Source organism: Myotis yumanensis, unplaced genomic scaffold (assembly GCF_028538775.1).
Source record: "Myotis yumanensis isolate MYYU_CA2020_CCGP unplaced genomic scaffold, mMyoYum1.0.hap1 SCAF_5, whole genome shotgun sequence".
NCBI lineage: Eukaryota > Metazoa > Chordata > Mammalia > Chiroptera > Vespertilionidae > Myotis > Myotis yumanensis.
Window position 1 is genome coordinate 17421974 of NW_027223756.1, and position 14005 is coordinate 17435978.

The window sequence follows — 14005 nt, forward strand, 5'->3', positions numbered from 1 at the left end:
AAATATCTTTCAACAGAGGACATAAAATGTGGTATTGCCATATGATGGAACATTCTTCAACAATAAAAAGTACCAAACAATGGGCATAACTAACAGTATGAATGTATCTCTAGTTTATTATTCTGCATGAAAGAATGCAGATCTTTTTAAAAAGTAGTGCAGACTCTATCATTTAATTTATATAAAATTTCACTCATATACAACTTGTGTCCCAGTGCACGGATTCTTGCACATTGAAAGGAAATTAATTAGAAGAAATATTTTAATATCGCTATTTGCATCTTGCTAATAAAAACAAAATAGGATTCTACCGAGTCTCCTATCTACCTACTCCAGGACTTCTGTGAGGATCAAATGAGATGGGGCACAGAAAAATGCTTCACAAATATTTGATTAAACTGTAAAATGTGTGCAACTGGCTATAAAGCAAGTTGGGTTCCTGGGCTGAAGAAACTCTAAGGAGGCTAGTTGCTAGAGAGAGGAAGCTGGGCATTGCTATGTGATACCATTACCCCGTGCCCACAGCCACCGTTTCCCGTCTGGGCTAGGCTGGGCTGTGGGCCACATTTTGCACCATGGGGTCTTGGCAGCATTGGCTGCAATTTGGTGAGGTATCGCTTCAGGTTGGTGGTGGGGCCTGTGTCCCACTTGGGGGAAGCCGAGTGTTGGTTTGCTGGTGCCAGGTCCGTGGTGCCATTTTTTTTAAATGGCCAGTGTGTGTCATGGCAGCTCCTGCATTGAGCGTCTGCCCCCTGGTAGTCAGTGCATGTCATATCTATCGGTTGGACAGATGGACGGACATTTAGCCTTTTATATAGAGAGATTCTAGTGACAGAAAGCAGATCAGTGCTTGCCTGTCAGTGTGAGTGGATGAAAGTATAGATTAGAGGAAAAAAGCTTTGGGGAGGAGTGGAAATGGTCGGTGTCTTGACTATGGGGGTAGTGGTTGGTTATATATTGATCAAAACTCATCAAATTGTACATTTTATTTTTTTAATATATTTTTATTGATTAAAATATTACCTATGTGTCCTTATCACCACATTACCCCTATCCGTCCGCTCATGCCCTCCCCCCCCTGTTGTCCATGTCCATTGGTTAGGCCTATATGCTTGCATATAAGTCCTTTGGTTGATTCCTCTCACTTACCCCCACCCTCCCCTACCTTCCCTCCAAGGCCCGACAGTCCAATCAATGCCTCTCCGTCTGTGGATCTGTCCTTGTTCATCAGTTTATGTTGTTCATTATATTCCATAAATGAGTGAGATCATGTGGTATTTATCCTTCTCTGACTGGCTTATTTCACTTAGCATAATGCTCTCCAGTTCCATCCACGCTGTGGCAAATGGTAAGAGTTCCTTCTTTTTTACAACAGCATAGTATTCCATCGTGTAGATGTACCACAGTTTTCTAATCCATTCATCTACTGATGGGCACTTAGGCTGTTTCCAGATCTTAGCTATGGTGAATTGTGCTGCTATGAACATAGGGTGCATAGATCCTTTCTGATTGGTGTTTCTGGTTTCTTGGGATATATTCCTAGAAGTGGGATCACTGGGTCAAATGGGAGTTCCATTTTTAACTTTTTGAGGAAACTCCATACTGTCTTCCATAGTGGCTGCACCAGTCTGCATTCCCACCAGCAGTGCACGAGTGTTCCTTTTTCTCCACATCCTCGCCAGCACTTGTCCTTTGTTGATTTGTTGATGATAGCCATTCTGACAGGTGTGAGATGGTACCTCATTGTTGTTTTGATTTGCATGTCTCGGATGATTAGTGACTTTGAGCATGTTTTCATATGTCTCTTGGCTTTCTGAATGTCCTCTTTTGAAAAGTGTCTATTTAGGTCCTTTGCCCATTTTTTGATTGGATTGTTTATCTTCTTTTTGTTAAGTTGTAAGAGTTAAATTGTACATTTTAAATATGGTCAGTTTACTGTGTGTAACTTATGCCTAAATAAGGTTTTAAAAGATGGCTTAAGAGGAATACAGAGAATCTTACAACTTTTCGATGGGGAATAAGTATGCATTTTTACATGCTATATAACATTTTCAAAAACCAGACTTACATTTTCTGTAAATAATTTTTTTAAATTCTGGAATAACTATGTACTTCAATAAAACCCATATATTTCTTAGGCTATATACTTTTATAAATAATATTATGAAAAAATCCCTGGTTAACTCTTAGACCAAAAGGAAATTATAAACTTAAAAGAAAACTTTATATTAAGATCTAGAGAGCAAAACTTTATATTTTCTAGAGAAAACTTTATATTAAGAAAACTCTACTGAAAAAGAAAATATATATCTTTAATATTTTCATTGTTAAAGAAAAAAAGTGAAAAAAAAAGAAACTTAGAGTTCATCTTGTTAAAAAAATAGGAAAATAACAACAAAATAAAATAAACCAGGAAGCTGAAATTTATATGGATAAAAGGACTAGATAGATATGAAAGAAATTGTAGAAAAATGTAAAAAGCTAATCTTAGGGAAAATAAATATACATGCACAAATACGTAAGTGGTTCAGAACGCAAAGGAAATGCAACCAGAGGCACAGGAGGAATTTTTAAAATTATAATAGAAACCATATTACAAGCAAATATATGGCGATACATCTGAAAACCTAGAGGGAATGGATAACTTCCTGACCAATATAAATTACCATAGCTGACTCAAGAAATAATATATAGGGAAATATAATGTATGACAAACTGACATTTCATTTCAGAGTAAGAAGGATAGATTTGTTTTTAATGTCACTGGCAAAATTGGTCATCCTTTGGGATAAAAACAAAATTGAACTCCTAACTTACATAATACAAATATAAAGTAAAGATAGAAGAGAGGGGGAGAAAAAAGGAAGAAAATAGAAATGCTGCAAGAAAAATTAGGTGACTTCATGTGTAACTTCATGGTAAAGTAGACTGCTACCCAAGACTAGAAAATAAGGTGTTTTATAAATCATATCTAGCCATATACAAATTCAAGTATTTATAGCAAAATATAACAAATTCCAATGCTGAGGATGGAAATTTAGTACCTATCATATTAAAAAAATATATAGCCCCTCCAGCGTGGCTCAATGATTGAGTGTTGACCTATGAGCCAGGAGGTCATGGTTCGAGTCCCACTCAGGGCACATGCCTGGATTTCAGGCCTGATCCCCAGTGTAGGGTGTGCAGGAGACAGCCAATCAATGGTTCTTTCTCATCATTGATGTTTCTGCCTCTCTCTCCCTCTCTGAAATCAATAAAATATATTTAAATATATATTATATATCTTTTAAATTGACAAGAGGAAAACTACTCAGAGAAAAATAATCGAAGTTATAAATAGAAATTCACAGAAGGACAAATCTGAATGACCAACAGAATATGAAAAAAGCGCTCAAAATCACTGGTCATCAAAAAAAAAACCCAAACGTGACTTAATCCAACAGTAAGTTATGACTGTATACACATCAGACTGGCAAAAGACCAGTAACAACTATTGCCAGGAGGGATATGGAAAGGATAGGGTGATGTTGACACATTGCTGATAAAAAGTAAATTGTTACAGGCTTTGTTGGAGTACATTCTAGCAATTACTATTACAATTAAAATATCTATAGCCAGCAATTCCACTCTTGGGGATTTATTCCATAAAAATAAAAATCTCAGTATATAAAGGCATACACATATTTAAGGATGTCTGATACAACATTGTTTAAAGTGGCCAAAGAAAACAAAATAAGACAAAGAAAACACCCCCACTGGATATAAATTTAATAGCCATCAATTGGAGAAAGCCTGAATAAGTTATAATAACTCCCACTATGAAACAGCATGCTCCAGTTAGAACTTCAAGTGTTTAGTAGCAAAAACAAATGCAGAAGAATATGTGTATCAGTTAAGAAAGTGTTTAATGGCAAAGGGGAGAAAACCTGAGGATTGTGGCTTAAATCAATAGCGGTTTGTTTCAGAAATCCCCAGAGGTCAGCAACTATGGGTCCTAATTCAGCCACTCCCAATACTATCAGGTACTCAGGCTCATATTTTTCTATCACACCGCCACTAATATTCTAGTTTATGTCCTCACCCTGGTCCCATCATGTCCCAAAGATGGCTTTGTCATTTCAGGTATCATTTCCATTCCCAGGGAGGATGAAAGGAGAATAAAAACTAGTAAAATTAAATGTATCCTATTTATCAGGAACTAAATTCTTCTAGAAATCCTCCTAAAGACTCTCCTCAGGTATAGCTGACCAGCACTGGGGCTCCCACCTCATCTCAGCAGTAAGGATGTCTGCTGTGCATTCAGATTTTTTAAAAAAAATCTTTATTGTGGAAAGTATTACATTTGTCCCCTTTTTTTCCCATTGACCCCTTTTAGCACCCTCCACCCCCAGGCCTTCATCCCCCTATTGTCTGTGTCCATGGGTTATGCATAGATGCATACAAGTTCTTTGGTTGACCTCTTCCCACCCACCTCCACCTTCCCTCTGAGACTCGACAGTCTGTTCCATGCTTCTATGACTCTGGATCTATTTTGTTCATCAGTATATTTTGTTCATTAGAGTCATGTAAATTTTAAGCTTCCCAGCCTCTATTAGTAGAAAAAGGCTCAGGAAAAGGAGTTTTGTAATCTGTAAATCTCATAAAAATATGTTACATTTGTATAAATAGAATCTTATATTTGTAGATATATGACCAAAAACTGTATATGAATATGCATATGTGATTTGGCTATGATTAATAAGAGCAAAAAGGAAAATATATATACACATACTAAGTTTTTAGGTGGACTTCTTCAAGGCAGGTCATATGGATGAAAAGAAGCATGAAGAGAAAGAAGAGAGCCTAAAAACCATCATCAACTATATGTGATCACATGTACGAATTTCAATAAGGAATTTTTAAGTGTTCCCAGCATATCAGGTTAAAAGTGGTCATTTCTGTCACACAATGCATAATGCGGCACCATATTTATTTCTTAAAAGGTACATATGTTTGTGTTTGCCTTGGAAAATACCCACTATTCACTGAGCTCTTATTTTGTGCCTTACAGGTACATGCAAATGACATATACCTTTAAATCCTCTCAACAGTGCTTTGAGATAAGCAGCTAATGTTATCCCTACTTTACAAAGGTGGGAACTAAGGCTCAGAGGAGATCAACGACTCCCCGAGATCACCCACAGATGACTGGAAGGACACGCATCACAGTAACCGCGCTTGCCCCAGGGAAGAAGGGGAGAGAAGCAGAGCCTTCCGCAGCTCCCTGTATGTGTCTCAGAATATTTTGGCTATTTTTATGATGAGTCTGTGTTTTCAAAAAGAAGGGTTTTTGTTTTGTTTTGTTTTTCACTTGACCGACAGTTCACCATAAAAGTGAAGCAATTTTGCTTTCTTTTCTATCCCCTCCCCCTATATTTATTTTCCCCACTTATTTCTCAATATCATTTTTCTGTCATTTTATTTCTGCCTCCGAACAACAGTGTTCAGTCTCCTCGATTTTTCTCTAACTCTCATCTTCAAAGTGAAGTTATACCCCCGAACCCGTCTCACGCACACACACATCCTGGGAGGAAGAGAAACCACGCTCTCCAGTCAAGCTTACGGAGGATTACACATGTCAGAGAAATGCATGTTGATGTGAAACGGATCGGAATGCAAACTGGTAGAGAAATGGACCATCAAGCGTTATTTGAGAAGGGCGATCAGGCAAAACGCCCGGGGTTCCATCAGACAGAATTGATTGCCGTACACGGTAAGAAGGAAACAGAACTAAGATTGACAATGTGTATGCCTTCAGAGTCCCTGCATTAAACAGGGATTGGAATGCTGCGATCCAGCGTCAAATCCCACAGCAGGAGGAGAGAATGTGGAGAGAAAATCTCTTCAAGCCTCTTAAGTCACTATATCCCTGCCTCCGCTCAGCTCCTGACTTAGAGCATGTTCCAAGCTCCAGATGGAAACGGTGATAGGGAGTGGATTAGGCACAGTTGGGCTCTTACACTTAAACCTTGAGCATTAACGGTTCAGCAAAGCAAGGTTTTCCCATTAGAGCCCCGTACTTCCAAGTCCAACTATTGATAAGCCCCCAAGTTGAACGCATCTGTAAGAAATATGCGTGTGTGTTGGCCATAAACTAAAGCAGAATCAGGAGTCTAGGAAAAGAGCCAAGTTGAGATTGCCTTCGCTAGACAAATAGCATTTCTCGCATACTGCCAGGCTTAAAAGAATAAAAGTTTTCCCAATACCCACTTCTCAACTATAGTAACAATGAGACATTCAAGGGAAGAGAGTGATATCTCTTAAATGTACCTGTTTTTTAAAGACTCCAACATTAATGTTAATATCTTCTTTTGTAGGAGAAAAACAATTTCTCTGAAGCATTTCCAAAAATCTGATTATGGAACGTGGGCTCATTATAACTTTCATTGTAATAAATACATAGGGAGACTCTTATCCACAACGGACTTAGTTTCCAAAATCTTGTTATACTTACAACTTGTTCCAAGATGGTGAATCCTAGAAGTTTAATCCTAGGTTGCAACATCTACTATCTCATATTTTTCTTTAGTAGCTTTTATCTGGAAATTTACCTGAATTCTCAAAAGATCATGGGAAGTGAGACATAGAAGAGGGGAAATACTCTGGGAAAAAGTCACTAAAATAATCAAATAATGTTTCCCCAATATAAAGGGAAATCCAGCAGGATTCTCCTAAAGGCTAACATTTCTCCCTTGTTACTAAAATACTCCTAGCAATGAATTTCCAGAGTATGTTCCCTCTGAATGGCATTACGATGGGCAAGGGAGGGGAAAGGGCTGAACACACTGATTGGACAATTGAATGGAGGAAGGCAAAGATACGTGTAACAAGCATGTGCTGAGAATGAGTGATGAGGACTTTTCTTCTCCTTGGGAAGGAAATAATGGAAATAGCTACCAGTCCTTGGGCACCCACTGTGGGCCAGTCACTACATCAGGTGTTTTCCTTGTAAGCCACACATGAGGTGAGTACTTTCATTCCCCGCCCCCTTCTGAAAAAGAGAAGAATGGGCTTGGGAACAGGGAGGTCACCCATCATCACACCTTGGGTGATTTCCTGTGGCCGTACAACCATAAGCTTTAATACAACCATAAGCATGTAGGGCTCCAATTTCACTATGACCCACTTTGCTAATTCCACCTGAAACAAACAAGGCACTAAGCCACTATCCCCTGCCCGTTAAATGTGCAGCACGCCCCAGGAACGTTACAGAAAAACTGTGTCCAGAAAGTCAGGCAATAGACTTAGTTTCCAAAAACTAAGTCTTTGGCACCAAGAATTTCTGTAACATATCTCTCTATCAGTTGGGTCTTTGTTTACTGTGTTTAATTTATAAACAACAGAACTGGCTCTGCCTGCCTTAAGCAAAACAGCTTTATTGGGAGGATATAGGATCACTTGAAGAATTAAAGAAACTACCAATGAGCCAACCTTAGAAGAAAAAAGTAAGCAGGGAGCCAGTCAGCAGGATTTGGTTGGCAGTCAGGGTGACAACACTGCAAAGAGCCACCTCCAATCATCTTTTCCTGCTGGCACCACTGCATTCAATAGTTAAAGTCCCCAAAGTGAGAATTGCATTGGCCTTATGTGGGTCACTGGCAGTCCCTCTAGGCTAGGGAAGATCAGGGCAACTTGGTTGACAGCACCACAAAGAATTCAAAAGAAAGCTGGGGAGAGAGTTCACCACAGGGCGGTGTGGGTGGGAAATAGGTGCTAAGCTGAAGAAAATGCACCACAGCATCCCAGGGCTTTGAGGGACCTCAAGGAGCTTCATTGTTGGTTTGAGCTGGATTCTCTCATTTGCTCATTCAGATTCATTCTCATTCTCTCCCTCTCTCTCTCTCTCTCTCTCTCTCTCTCTCTCTCTCTCTCCAGGGAGGAAGGGAGAAAGGAATATTCAAAAAGAGCAATGACTTTCAACAATATTCAGATTGCCATTCTGGCTTGAAAGAATAAACCTGTGACACAGGCAATTTTTTTAAGACTTTTGAAATGTTATACTAATAACAGAAATGTTTGTTTTGCCAACTTAAAACAGCTGTCCTCCATGAGGATGGATTTTGATGAACATGGGCCCTTTGCTTGGCTGACAGCTTGATATGCAAATGTGAATAGGAGCTGGAAGAGGGGGCAGTGTTTAATAAAAGAGAATTTGGAGTGCAGCGAGATGACAATGGACCTGGGATTGAGAAAGTATATTCAGACCCTGTGAAACTTGGACTGCTCAGGACATGTGCACTGAGGGTCCCGCTTTGGGAAAGCCATTTACGGTCTGTGTGCCATGATCAGGCTGAAAGAGATTAACCACTAAGCAAGTTAGAAGCACAAAATACTGGAGCACACATGTGGGGGGCCGTCTATGAGGACCTAGAGAGGAAGCGAGATTAATAGAACAACTGTCTTGGAACCCAATGTCTCTCCAAGTCTAGCTTATGCACCTCCTGAAGAATGGTTAGATTTGTAGGCATTGAGTTCAAAGACATACCCTTCATTCCTTAAAACAAATCCCTATCAAATTGAGCCCATGGGCTGGTTTTTGGTTTGTTGCTAGCAAAGCAATTCCAGTAGAAGGCCTTTAGTTAACCTTGGGATGAGGGCAAGCCCAGTGGAGAACGCCAACAAAGGGGACCCTGTGTGTCACGACGGACCATTTGACACGAGGAAGAGAAGCCTGCGAAGGAGCCCTGCTATGGAAGATTCACATCAGAAACGGTGGGCGTGAAGATGTGAGCAACGAAGGGCCAGTCCCGACCAACTTGCCAAGTCAGGAAAATCACAATCATACGCAGAGATGTGAAACTTGCAGTTCTGGTAGACATCCCATTGCTAGCCCGGTCCACAGCCTGTGTTGTTGGGTGATTCATGACATCCACCCAGCCTGCCTCCGATGGCAAGCACCCTGAGTGATGAGGGGAGTAGTCACTACTTTTCACAGCCAACAGTGGTGAGCGATTACTGTGATTAACAGGGACACCGGGTCCATTTGCATGATGAACTTGCAGCTTTGGACAGTGAGGAATTATGGTGATTAGCTATTCAGAGTGATTAAAAGTTCACTGGCTACGGCAAAACCTCAGCTGATGGGGGAAAAGTGATGGAGAAGGGCAGGTCCACTGCAAAGGGAGTGGCCGCTGATTCAGAGCCACTAATATGAGGAGCAGGGGATAGACACAACTGTCATTACCTTGGTTGCATCCACAAGGACCCCTAATAAACTGAGCTTCCCAGACAGAGAGAAAGGAGGGGGAAAAGTAATAATTAACAACAACCACAACAAAAAGGCCTTGTTTGGGGAAAGGAAGAACTGAAATATTCTTGACCCTGACAAAATAGAATTAACTTTAACACAATTCTATTAACTCTACTTAGGCTAGATTCAGGGGTGGTTGAGTCTAAGAAATACAGATGTGTAGAAAGGGCATAGGAAAGACCTAGCCTAATGGTTGAAAGCTTGGGCTCTCGGGTCAGATATCAAGGTTAATCATATTCTTTTACTTTCCAGCTGAGACCTGGTGAAGTCCACTCTAAGTTTAGAAAAGGGGGTTAATCTTAATAACTCTCAACACTTGAGCTGCTGAAGGCTTCAATGAGAAAATGCTTAGAAAGCACTTAAAATGTGCCTGGAGCACCATGCTCAAGAAATATTATTATTAATAACAAAACAACCTTAAAATCATTTCGTTATTTCAATTCCAAGGGATTAACCTACTTTTATGTGTCCCAGTGAAGTCTCCACCACGGGGGCCAAGTTTAGAGTGGATATGATACTGGGGAAAATATTCCATGACATGGATGACAGGACCGAGATTCCAAATGTCCTCAACAAGCTGAAGTGACACTGCAACCCTGACCTAATAAAACTGAATCCCGTAACTTATGCTGACTCAGCCTTCAGACTGACCACTGGGCATGTAAAGATGACTCAGAAGTGGTAGTTAGAGAGAAAGAAGCCTGTACAAACAAAGGCAGTTCCAGGGTATAAGCACAGTCGCAGGGCCACACCCAGAGGACGGGTGTGTAACCCTCCAGGGGTCACCAGGGAGCAGGGAAGTGAGGGAGCCCCATAGCAACTGAACTTCAGGCAGAGGAAACACAATGTGGAAAGGAGTGAAACATTAAATGTCATGGCATATTTGAGAAATGACAGAAAAGAGTGGTGAACGAAAGGGGAAAGGGATAGGGGAATAAACTGGACACAATGTTCAGAGACATCAAGTGCCATGTTAAAGAGTTTGGGGTATGTTTTGAAGGGAGCACAGGAGGAGTTGCTAGCTAATGAAATAAATATATTTATTAGGCACCTATTATATGCCAGACGTTTTTCTAGGTACTGAAAATATAGCTGATAGCAGAGAAGAGTACCTGCCCTCCTGGGGCATATATTTTAATGGGAAAAGAGAATAAACAACGAGGGTATGAATAAATAAAACATTTCTTTTCTCAGGCAGTAAGTGCTGCAAAGATACAAATATGCTATAAGAAGGTATAATAGGGTAAGAGGATAGCAGACAGGGATGCGACTGGAGCCAAGGTGGTCTAGGAGTGCTTTCCTGAGAAGGTAACATTCAAGCTGAGACCTGAATGATAAGAATCAAGCCAGGCACAACCATCCAAGGTGTAGAAAAGGCAAATTCACCTACTGGCTGTTTTGAGTGAAAGAAGGCATTGAATGGGGAGCATGTGGTGGATGGAGGAGTGGTAGGGGAATTAATTAGAGAAGAAGGCAGGAGCCAGATATCATGGAGCAGGAGTTCATGTGAGCCATGGGCATTTCTGGAACACTGTTGGAGTGTTCTTTGTTAGTGGCAATGACAGAACTCCCTCCTGTCATTGAGAGGGCACAGGCCAGGAATGCTGGGTTTCCTGTACACTTGGGACAGTTCATACATCAAAGAGTTGTCGTTCAACCTACATGACTTTCTCATGTCCCAATGGACATTCATTTAGGTAAGACACTGCTTATAATTATCTCAGCCAAAAACCTAAATCCATTTTACCTGGCAACACATTTTTTTTAAATGAAGATCTAATAACTCCTGAATTTTCCAGAAACACAAATACCTTATGAACTGAAGGAAGACTCTACTTTTTTGTCCTGAACATTACCAAGAACCTCTCAGGATATAATGTCACTAGTCAAAACAAAAACATGTCTCAGTCTTCATTTGTTGCTTACATATTCCTGGTGACTTCACCTGTAGATATAGGCCTTTATTCCCTATGTCATCTAGTGGAATTGTACCTGTACATGTACATATATAAATTCATATTGCATTATTTAAAAATCACTTCTATTTTGTTACTGTATAAAATTGGGTCATTTCTATTTTCTTTAATTAGTGACCAGACAGATTATATTCTCTGCAAACTTCAATATGAGAGAGTAACAGGAGGTGATTTAAAGTATTTGTTTATGAAATGGAGTCTCCAGGTCTGTAGAGCATGGTGAATTCTATTTTCAGTCCAATGAGAAGTTTGAGGGTATGAAATAAGGGAGGGCTGTGACCGGACTGCAGTTTTACATGCTTCTCTCTGCCTTTGTGGAGCCCTGATTGAAGGAGGCAAGAAGGGAATCAGAGAAACCAGCAAAAAGCCTGAGGGGTCAAGGAAATGATGGAAAATTGGACTAAGTTATCAAAAATACAGTTGGTGGAAGCTCATTTTTCTGCTTAGAACCCTTGAAGTATTTGAGGCTTTATCATATCATTCCATATTATTTTCCTCTTTCTGCTAAATATGCCCAGACCCTTTCATTAAATCCTATGTGACATGGTTTCTAGGCTCCTCTCTACCTTGTCAACAAAGACATCTGAAACATTTCTGGGTTGTCACTATTCCACTTAAGGGCTCCCAGATTTGAAGAAAATTCTTTAAATGGCATTTGACTTATTGACTAGACGATTTAACAACTGGCACCTATAAACTCTTTACCCTGCTGTCTATGGAAGAATAAACTAGCATTTTCTGTAGCAGCATTGCACTGTTTCCTTACCTTCAACTTGTGGAGAAATCTGACTTCCCTTCCAGCCTTAGACATTCTTTGAGCCTGTACACCAGTCTTTATGTTTCTTAAGAATGCCACTCTGATTAGCTTTGATTTCTCCCTATCCTTAACCACTGGAATCCAATATCATATTATGAATATTGGAAAGAGAAGCCCTCTACACATCACAAAAGCCCGAAGAAGAAGAAAAACAAGGAGGAGGAGGGGTAGAAGAGGAGAAGGGAGAGAGAGAGGAGCAGGAAGCAGTATGTGACCAATTCCGGCTGAGTAGTCCAAACAGCAGATGTCACAGTGTTCACCATTTTTTCATGGGCTACAACTTGTATAAGTGGAGCCTTTCCTCACAGTCCCTTTTTCGTAAGCTGCAGTGTTTGTTGTCCCAACTATCTCTTATGTAGCAGTGGACACATCTTTCCTCAGTGTATCCCAATGTACTTCTGCAAAAGAGAATGCTTCCTGAAGTTCTGAGTTCTTCATCATTGGAAGCAGGTAAGCAAAGAGTAAGGTGTCTGTTTAAAGATGTTAAATGGAAAATCAGACTTGTGGCTACTGCAAGGCTGTGATTTACCAGGTGACACACAGGATCCATTATAATTCTGAAACTACCAATCCCATGATTCCTGTAGTCTTTCATTAGCTGAGTCTGCAGTTGGCCAACTCCTCTTACTTGGCACCTGGGGATGGTTCCATGAAACCCATTGTTTCAGTTATCCATTAACAAATGATTCCAAAACATAGTGATATAAAGCAACAACCATTTTATTATGCTCATGGTTTCTGCAGGTGAGGAATTTGGACAGGAAACAACAGGACCAGCTTACCTCTGCTCTTCAGTTTCTGGGCCTCTATTGGGGAGACATGGATGACTAGGGGTGACTCAAAAGTTTAGAAATGGCTCCAACCACTGGGGGCTGGAATCCTCTAGAACAGTGGTTCTCAACCTTCTGGCCCTTTAAATATAGTTCCTCATGTTGTGACCCAACCATAAAATTATTTTTGTTGCTACTTCATAACTGTAATGTTGCTACTGTTATGAATTGTAATGTAAATATCTGATAGGCAGGATGGTCTTAGGCGACCCCTGTGAAAGGGTCATTCGACCGCCAAAGGGGTCTCGACCCACAGGTTAAGAACCGCTGTGCTAGAAGCTTCCACACTCACGTATTTGGTACCTGTGCTGGGATGACTGAGAAGCTAGTTTCAGCTCAAACTGTTGACTGGATCATCAGGAAGCTTCTCCATGGGGCCTCGGCTTCCTCACTATATGGTGGCAGTCAAAGTTCTTCCACAGGGGCTTGGGCTCTACAAGCAAAGTGTTCCAGTTGAACAAGGTGGAAATTGCATGGTCTTTTATGACCTATCCTTGGAAGTCATTAGCATCACTTTTTATAGGTTGAATCTGTCATAGACCTGCCCTGATTTAAGGAGAGGGGCCACAGATCTTACAATAGGAGAAATGTCAAAGAACATGCAGCTGCATTTTAAAGTTGCCACATTCCCTATGGCATATATTTTTAAATTTTAGATAACAGCAACCAAGTTTTTATTTTCTTCTTCTAAATTTTCTGGCTCTGATGGAAGTAAAGTTATGTACCTGTGTAGCTTACAAACAGAGGCCAGGCTTCTAAGCGCAACAGGGAGGAAAGGAGAGAACCAAAGCTTCCAGTGGTCATGCCAGAGATTTTTTGGAGCCAAGAGCTCATATGCCTTTGGAGTGGAACAAAGACTGACATTCTGGACACCTGCTGCTTCCTTTGAAAGACCCTAGGAGCTCCAATATTAAACTCTGCAGCACTCCAAACCCTGGGAGAAAGTCTTGCTCAGACCAATTTATTGGACACTGACCTTTAACCCACTGAAACTTGTATGTGTTCTATAAGTCTTCCAGGGCTCTGTTGTGGCTAATTGGTTACCTAGACATGTCCTCATTCTCCCCTGGACACTGTAAACATGCCTGAGCCC